This window comes from Hydra viridissima, unplaced genomic scaffold (assembly GCF_058129835.1).
Source record: "Hydra viridissima isolate aposymbiotic clone 2 unplaced genomic scaffold, HvirCarnegie_v1 scaffold_10, whole genome shotgun sequence".
Classification (NCBI taxonomy): domain Eukaryota; kingdom Metazoa; phylum Cnidaria; class Hydrozoa; order Anthoathecata; family Hydridae; genus Hydra; species Hydra viridissima.
Genome location: NW_028324309.1, coordinates 14,511,728 through 14,519,445, shown reverse-complemented (window position 1 = coordinate 14,519,445; position 7,718 = coordinate 14,511,728). Strand labels below are relative to the sequence as shown.

The window sequence follows — 7,718 nt, the reverse complement described above, 5'->3', positions numbered from 1 at the left end:
AAAAAACAAGGAACAAATCTTTAAAAAAATGTCGTGCAAAGAGACAACTTTTGTTAAACAACTTTATAGAAAAGATGGCGGAAAACTATAACAAACGCATGAGTAAATTTATTAACACTAATTCAATTTTGTCTGTGACTTTTTTTATGAAAACATAAAGAAAAAACAATGTTATAAATAATTTCAAGCGACGAAGCATTTTTTCATTGATCTTTTTTTATTGTTGAAAAAAAAAAAAAAAACCTTTAAGTTAAAGAGGGGGTCTGATCAATTTTTAGGAACCTCCTCTTTAATTAAATCAACAATTCGTAGAACCTTTTGCACGTTTTTTTTTTTTCGTGCGAAACTATTTTCAGTAAATAGATCGGTTACAACTACGTTTAGTTTGAAAATATTTTTCTAAATTGACAATGTTTTTAACCTTTTAGTTTATCAACCTTTTTTTATGTTTTTAAATCTTTTTTTTTTAATTATGTTTACTACATAGGGAAAATACTTTTCAATTTCTTTATTAATATTGCTCTCGAGTAATTTATCTGAGATTTAATGGGAAAATAAAAAAATCATCAAAAATTGGTTTAAAAGAGCGTAACACGCGTTAGAACGATTGATTTAACACGTGTTTCAGGAAGATGAACAAAATCCCTTTCAATAAAAATTGATTTAAAAAAAAAATTGAATTAACGGAAGTTCTTCTATTTTTTGATGATTAAATGAGAGGCAAAAGCATGTTGAATTAGAGAAGTTTGTCAGCGATTATCTCTTTATATTTTTTTTTTTTAAAAAAAACTTAGCTCATTTACTATAGTTTGAGTTTTTTTTTAAAAAAAAAAAAACGTGTTCAACTGGCGCTAATTTGTATTGCAATCCATAAAAAATCGTTAAAAAGAAAAAAGTCCGAAGAAAAATCTTTCAAAAGAAATCTTAATCATTTTAAGTTTCAGACTTCGTCAAGTAAAATTTTGAAGAAGTTTTTTTTTTCAGTCTTTTTTTTTCGACAGGTGCTTCGAGAAGTGGTTGTACTTTTTTTATTGATATAACATAAACGCATAACAAACTTCTAGGTATAGTTCTTGAGATTAAGTATGATTATGGTGACGTACTTTCTTTATGATTGCTTACAAATTATTTTGATACATAGACGCTCAATACAATTCACAATAAAATATGAAAACAAGTATTTAAAGGTTTCATCTCCTTTTTACTATTCGGGGTGATACTAACAAATAAACGAAAAAAATTGAATTTCAATTCACTGCTCTTTTTAAACTAAAAGTTAGCTTTCTAACAATTAAACTTAGCAAAGTGTAAACTTTTTAAAACCAAAATTGCAAACGTCGAATGGTTTTTGTGAATATTTTTTCATCTGTTTTTAATTTTAACCGATTTTTTTTAATTTGCAGCTCTTTAAGATTGTTTAAGATGAACATTACCGTAATCGCATCGAATGTACATTCAAACCATGTAAGCTTTCAGTCCTTTTACAAAATTGGAAGTATTACTGTGGTTGCAATAATTTCAGTTTTAGTATGTTTTGCGAACTTCATACAGTTTAAAAGGCTACGGAAAGAACGTTTTTCAAGTTCAAGCCGAAGATACTACTACTCTTCATACCTTCTGAACTTGAACATAGTTGCTCTGGTGTGTTCTGTTATTTTGGCACCTGGAACAGTTACCTTTAAATTAGTCTTGAATAATGCAGAATTTACGATTGGACTTCGAAAATTATTTTCATCCATACAAACGCTGTTAACTGGAGTCTGCGTATGGACTATTGTCTTCATGATTCGAAACTTAAAGCAAAATATGTACAAAAAGATTCCTCTACATAGAATTAAGTACAGCTTATATTTTATCTGGTTGTTTTGTTTAATTTTATCAATACCAAGATTGTCATTCGATCAACACGTGTACTGGTTGGATGTGTTGAATTGCAGTCCTAGCCTCCCTTTCAAGATTTATTTTGCAGCAACATTTGTCATGCTCTTCAAGTTACCCTTGGCAATTGTAGCTTACAGCAAATTTAAAATATCGAGACAAGCTTCAGGCTCAGCGCTGTTGCTGCACCAAAGGAGAATGTATGCCACTATTACGTCATTTACAGTATGGATTCTTTTCGTATACTTGATTTGTAACTTACCTATTTTTTTAACGGAATCAGTTCACTCGCTTTTTTTGGCTGATAGAAAAGTAAATAATCTTGAAAAACTGTACGAGCCGTTGCTATATTTTTCATGGATTGGACATTTGATGTTTCCGCTAATATACCACCTGATGTTCTCAAGAAAGAGAAAACGGTTGGATATTCATCAAAAACAACATTGTCAGAATCGAATGTCAAACTCGAACTTATTTAAAAGAGAAGATGATTTAATATTATTTTTCAAATCTTATTGCAATCATTTGCTGATTGACACAAACTATCCCTCTGAGAATGTAAGCACAAAATATCCAGAGGTTTTTAAAGACAATGTCATCGAACAGACGCAGAAAGCAGGCGCTGCAGTTCTGCCATACAACGGTGCTGGTGCAAAAGTTGAAAGAATTGATGTCATCAATGCGTCATTAAAAAAAAAGATTTTTCATATGACGTTTAAAAATACTAGTAGGAAGGAAAGAAATACGTTGCAACTTGGAGTGGCTCTCATTTGAGCTTAAAAATGAGCGTTAAAATAAATTCTTTTTCACTAAATTTGAGAAAATTTTTAAATATTGTTAACATATTAGTAACAATAAAATAACATATTTTAGTTAATGCAAATATTTTGCAAATAGAGAATCATTCTGACAAACTCATTGGTTATTTGCTAACCAGCAGTATTCTGTTTTACCAGATAATTGCCGGTTAGCAAATAGCCGATAGATTTAAAAAAGTCCATTAGACAAACAAAAAATGAGAAACATTTATTTTGGAAGTATCTATTTAACGCAAAAAATACAACATTTTTTAAAAAGGTATTCGCTTTAATTTACTAAGATAACGTTGCTGGCGCGGAAACAGGAGTTTGTAACTGTGTGGCGAAATTTTATTTTCATGGTTGAAATTTCGATAAAAGATCGATATTTTAATAATTTTTCACAGCATTTATTGATTGAATAAAACTTCGGTAACGTATGATAAGAACGTTGTTGCCATGCAGGAATCTCTATAGCCGAAATCCGTAAATTAGGGCAGACAAATTTAAATTGTTAGAGATATTCCTTAAAACCCAAACAATCCGTGGCCATTTAAACTATGTGGCGATTGCCACAATGGCCACCCCTTATCCGCAACAGCGTTGCGCTCTATAGCTGTACAGAGATTTTCACTTTGCAAAAAAAAAAAAAAAAAAAAAAGAAATATTTCAGACTAATTTACCATCTCACATGTGTCACATAGTTTATCACGTGTCGAGCCTGTGATAAACTATGCTTAATACTAAAAACATTTTCCATTATAACGTCGATATTCATAAGTTCGATGTTGTATCGATACACGTTTTCATAACTTAGATTCGATAATTTTTAACAGCAAAATAAAGTCATGCTAAGATAACCGGTAGTAAGAAGCAAAACGTGGTTGCGAAAGCAGTCAAACAAAAGACCACAGCGGTAATCGAAACTCGATGTATTAAAGAATAGACAGGTGTTGTAGAGTTGTAGTCGATGTATCAAGATTAGAAAGGCGTTATGTACGTATAAAAAATACTTTTAAAGAAAAGATTTTTCATAAAAACACAATCTGATAAACGGCATGCTGAAATAATACAAACTTATTAGAGGAGACTGGAGCACAGCGGGAAACAGGTACTGTTTAATATATGCTGCTTTTGGGGTACACTTCATTTATTTTATGTTCTAAAGATGATTCCTTTTTACTATATCTTAAAAAACATTTTTCAAGTAGAAAAATCATGTCTCACGATTATAAAAATAATAAATCAGAATAAAAATTTTTCGGGAGTTTGTAAAATCTTCACTTTTTCTCTTTTTTTTTAAATTAAAAAAGTCACAAAAGTTCACTTTTTATTTTAAATTTATTAAACTTTTATTATCTTCTTTAAAATCTCATTCACTTAACAGTTTGAGAATATAACAAAATAAACAGTTTGAGTGTATAAATACTGTTTCGATCACCATGAAGTCGCGAATTTGATGCAAAAAATTTTTCGACCAAATATGCATATTTACGTTATTAGTTTTACTCCAATTTGATAAGATATTTATAGGAGATGAATTATAGATTCACGACTATAAACAATGTGAAACGTCATTTGCAAAAATTATATTTTTACTCAAAATCTTTATTTCTGTGCATTATCATAAAATTGTATCATGGTAATGAGAGCCAACGTGAAATTTCAAGAATAGTTTCCAAACTGCCAATTAACAAAAATTAATTCTTTCAACACTTTTAAATAACTGCTTCAGTACTCACCAAAAAAGATCAGACTGACCATCATAGGTTAACTAGCTGGGTTAAAAAAAACCATAACTTCAAAGTCAAAGTAAATCCGTATTTCTGCAACGAAAACCGAAGTGAATAGTCAAGTCAAAGAATACAAACTTTCGAAATGTTTTGAAAACAGTGGTTATCATAGCCATAAAAAACTTTGTTCGGTCAGATTATACGAAGTGAATCGAATCATGCAAATAAACCACGATCGTTTTTGAATAAAGTAAATAGTCATATAAAAGCGAACCCGAAGGATTTATGAAAAAATATTGAGTCCATGTGTGGTGCACGCCAGATACAGCGCTTAAGCCAAGAGATTAACGGCGACACTAAAAATCACAATTAAAATTTCAGGGAGTTCCGTGATAGTATGGGTATATGGGGGTATACAATGGTATATTATATATAGTCAAAAGGCGGTTCCAGGACATCGACCCTTCCCATACTTCAGGATGCATAAAAAATGGTGAACACTTCATATCATGTTCTTGGACAAAACCAATACTTAAGAGTCGTCTTTAAAAATCAAGAAGAAGTATAAAAATAATCATGTTATTTCTATACCAGTTCTTCAAGATGCCTGTTCTTCTTTATTGCCTTGTTTTGTAATGTCCGATGGCCAAGGTGTGAATTCCGTCTTCTAAGATGAATCTTTTGTCGTCGTTAGCGCTGAGTGCTACTTTGTTGATTTCTTCGGTGTAGACATCGTGATGACGTGATCGGAAGACGTTCATGGTGGTGAGTTTTTCTGTCTTGTTCATTAAGCAGTCGTAGTAGTCTTGATGAGTGATGTGATTTTTAACAATGCACTTCTTAACACCTTTGCATTTTTTATGTTCTTGATCATCTATTTCTTCAGGGATGTAGTAAGAGTAGAGTTTAGGTCGAAGACCAACAAACTGCGTGATTTGCTTTCCACCGGTTTCATCTTTGAACTTGCCAATGATCTTTTTATTTTCGCCTACTTTGAATCCAACGTTTTGAATGGCAGGATGATCTTTAGGAAAGTCGCTCGTGTCAAATTTTTCAAGTACATCGTCAGCAATGTCCTGATAAAAATCATCCGTTTTGATTTCGTAAATGAGCGAGTCAGTATCAGTCATGAGTAGTTTTGCACGATCGTCGTATTTAGGCTTGATGTAGTCATAGTGGTGTTCAAACATGAGTGTTTTGCTGATGTCAAGGATGCTCATTCCCAAGTAAACGGGTTTGTCGTAAAAGCATTGTGTTTTCTTCATATGAATTGCGATGAGTTTTTCATCAAAAATGGCGTACCGATCATATCGAGGGCTTTTGGATAATTTTAAGGCTTCTTTTTTAGAGGTGACCAGTTTAATATCGACATGCTTTAGAATATTCTCCATGGTTTTTCCAAAGACGGAGTTGTTCATGAGTTTAAAGAATTCTTTTTCAAAGTCGTTTTTAGCGACTTTTCTTTTATTGGTGTTGAGGTCAATGTATTTTTTCATGAAGGGTTCTTCTTCAAAGGTGATTCCTCGATGAATTTTGGTGATGACTAAACCCAATCGTTCATAGAGTTTTAGGTTTTCGTGATGAACGACGTATTTTTCTTTGTTGTTTAAATTGGGAACGAGCTTATCCACTTTTCCAATGGTTAGTCTTTCAGGAGCTAAAGGGTAATCGTTATGTGTATCGTGAAGCTCTTCAGGATAATCTAAATCAACTTCGAGAATACAAGGCATGGATTTCCAATTTAAAAGTTCCTCTTCAGTCATCCATCTAAATCCTCTAACAGGAAGAGGTTTGCTCATTGCCCAACCATAAAGATTATTAGCGTCTAAGTACTGAATGAATTTGGATGGTTGTGAAGGATCATAGTTTTTCATGTATTTGTTATTAGCGTTTCCAAGTCGGTTTGAGATCATGCATATTCCACCGCGTATCCCTCTTTGAACCATGAGAAGCATATCAATATCGGTTATTAAGTCCAATTTAATTTTAGTTTCCTTTAACATAGCGTCCCAAGCCAAACCAGGAGAGGTGTAATACCAAAGAGGGTCTAGACCGTAATTTTCTATGCAAGTGTCTCTGAAATTTTCAAAGACATCAGCTAAAATGAGCACGTCTGAGATGTTGTACAGCTCGTGGTAATCTTTAAACGTTTTGCATCCAAATACGTTCCAAACGTTTTGCGCATGCGCGTAGTCTTCATCGCTGATGTGTTTATCGTCTAGTTTAGAGAAAAAGGCTTCAATAGGAGGTAATTGTGTTTCAGAGAATTTTTCAATGGAGTCGACCCAATCGTAGGGGTAAACACCTTTTCTTAATAGCAAATCTCGTTTTGCTCCGCTGTGGAATGAATCTAAGTTTTTGCACATGTCTCCTTTTTTAGATCTTCTATGAGCGCAATCTTCACAATTGTCTTTACATTTGCATTTTTTACCTTTCTTAACCATACAGTCCTTTTTGCATGTTTTTGGATCTAATTTTGAGCACTCCTCACACAAATCTTTAACAAGGTTGTCAGTTAAATCTTTTAAAGGGCTTGACATAAACCTGTAGCTGTCAACGAACCGTAAATCTCTATACACTATTTTTGGTTTACCTTTCTTATCAATAGAATCTCTCACTTTGATGCTTTTTGAGAAGCTGATGTATTTTTCTTCGTTATTAGGTATACAAGTGATCTTTCCTTTTTTTCCACCTAATCTCTTGATGAACAAATGGCTGTCATAGCCAGACAAGTTATGAAAGACAACGGGAATAAATTTTGGAATTTTATAATCCAAGTTGCATTTCTTATGAGCAGCACCACGGTACTTTCCAGTCAAATGGCAGTGATCCCATACTTTATCACCGTTAAGATCTTTTTTGCAAATATGACATTGGGTAGCAGCCTCAAAATTCTTTTCATCCTCATCAGTCTCTATTCTCTTATTTTTCCATTGTTTTTGTAGTAAATCGCTATCGTTCCAAATCTTTATAAAGTTAGCTTCAAGCATGGTAACAAATTTTTGAGCAACGTCGTCATCATCACTTTCTGCTGTATACGTTTCAAGCTTTCCCTTGTAAATGGTTTCGTCGTAGCATTTGATATAATAGCAGAAGGAGCTTGGAACATTATTTTGACATTTTTTGGTATATGACTCTTTATTATTATACTCAGTGTTGTCATCGATAGGTTTGATGAAACTTTCAAAGTCGGCATAGACGCATTACGGAACTCTCATACTATTGTTGTAGTTTTTAAACTCAAGGGTCGACCCTTCTTTTGGAAGATCGATTCTCATAGGCGCGTTATCATAGCAGTATTTTCGATGAA

General features: G+C 32.6%; 1 long non-coding RNA gene across 1 annotated transcript; it reads left to right on the top strand.

The window, feature by feature from the left end:
- Positions 1–526: 526 nt before the first annotated feature.
- Positions 527–2,748, top strand: LOC149883256 (uncharacterized). Its single transcript, XR_016444635.1, has 2 exons — positions 527–1,064; positions 1,404–2,748. It is a non-coding gene; the product is annotated as an uncharacterized LOC149883256 (long non-coding RNA).
- Positions 2,749–7,718: the final 4,970 nt, after the last annotated feature.